We start from the raw sequence: 1,833 nt of genomic DNA on the forward strand, positions 1-1,833 counted from the left end.
CTCCTCCATGCAGTGCACGTCCGAACATACCAAGGGACTGAATGCCCCAAGGAGCCATCCTCCTGGGACTGCGGATGGTCAACGTGGTTTTCAGTGGGAAGGCGCTCTGATACTTGATTTTCAGTATCAGCCAGAGGGGAGGGCAGATGTGAGAGTACACGGGGTCCTTCTCCAAGGAGGAATGGGCCAACTGCGCTCGGCCCCGAGGCTGGGCCTGCTGGGGTTTACTCACAAGACGTCCAGACCCAGATGGAGCTCTCAGCCAAAGGCAACAAGCTTTTTGGCTGCTCCTAGCCCGTCTGCTCTGATGAGACTCTCCCAAACCCTGAACTCCCATTGGTCTCTTGCCAAGGAATCTCCTGCAGGAAAGATAAGCAGCAGTTTGGTCACAGCTGTAGAAATAAAGATCTGGAGGGGCACTCGTAGCCTGTTGAGTCGGGTGGGATTTTCAAGTGGGCCAAAGTGTGGTGGGAAGGTCTCAAAATGGCTCACCTCATGGCACCTCCTCTCTCTGGACACAACTGGGTACCCACCGCTTTCCTGGATCTTCGATCTCCCCAGAGCCCAGCCTCTAACCTTTTCTTTGGCCCTATCTTTTGTTCACTGAGAGTCTCATTCCCTCCCATCATCTGAACTCCTCCTTTGACAATATGTTTTGGAAGACAACACCAACTAACTTAGCAGAGTCAGTTTGGAAGAGAACTCAAGGACTCCAGCATTCTGGGCTTGACCTCTCCTAATGAGTGCTTGTATGACTTTGGGCAAATCAATGAACTTTCCTGGGTTTCGGTTTATCTAAAAAATGTTATGATTGTACAATGGAGCAGTCACTGTGGAAGTCAGTTGGATAGCTCCTCCGAAAGTTCAAAGTAGGATTACCATATAACCTGACAACCCCACTTCCTGTATATACCCAAAAAAATTGAAAGCAGAGACCGGAACAGATATTTGCACACCAATGTTCATTGCAGCATTATTCACAATAACCAAAAGGCGGAAGAAACCCAAGTGTCTGTCAATGGGTGAGCAGATAAACAGAACAGAGTCTAGACACACAATGGAACATTAGTTGTCTGTAAAAAAGAATGAAGTTCTGATGCATGCTAAAATGTGGATGGATGTTGAGCGAATTAAGCCAGACACAAAAAGACAAATATTATATGATCTCGCTTATACGAAATAGCAAGAATTAGCAAATTTCATAGACACATGCAGTTGACTATAGGTTACGAGGGGTGGGGAGGAAGGGAGGAGAAAAGGGAGATATTGCCTCTTGGGTGCCGTTTCTGTTTGAGGGGATGAAAAAAATGGGGTAATGGATGTTGCAGAGAGAAATAGGGAGGCTAAGGGCAGAATTTTTCAGAGAGCCAGGGCCACTGAAATACTAGGAAAGGGTGTGAGATGATGACTAGCTATGGCAAATGGCACCCAGTTATCTGGTTCCCAATCAGCTGACAACTACACAACAGGCTTAGTTTCAAAGTCTTTTCTAGTATTGAGTTGACCTCAGCACAGGAGAAAATCCAGACCAGCTTTGAGTCATGCTGAATCTACTCTTTATTTTTTTTCAGATATTTTTATTGAGAAATCATCACACACATACAGACCATCTATAGTATACAATCAGTGATTCACAATAGCATCACATAGTTGTGTATTCATCACCATGATCATTTTTTAGAATATTTACATCTATTGCTACTCTTTTTTTATTTTAATATTTTTATTGTAAAAACTTACTATACAAACATCCAAACATTCTTGACAGGCAAATATTCCATACATAGTGTACAATCAGTGGCTCACAATATCATCACATGGTTGTGGATTCAT

Source organism: Tamandua tetradactyla, chromosome 5, assembly GCF_023851605.1.
Source record: "Tamandua tetradactyla isolate mTamTet1 chromosome 5, mTamTet1.pri, whole genome shotgun sequence".
In the NCBI taxonomy this organism is placed as follows: domain Eukaryota; kingdom Metazoa; phylum Chordata; class Mammalia; order Pilosa; family Myrmecophagidae; genus Tamandua; species Tamandua tetradactyla.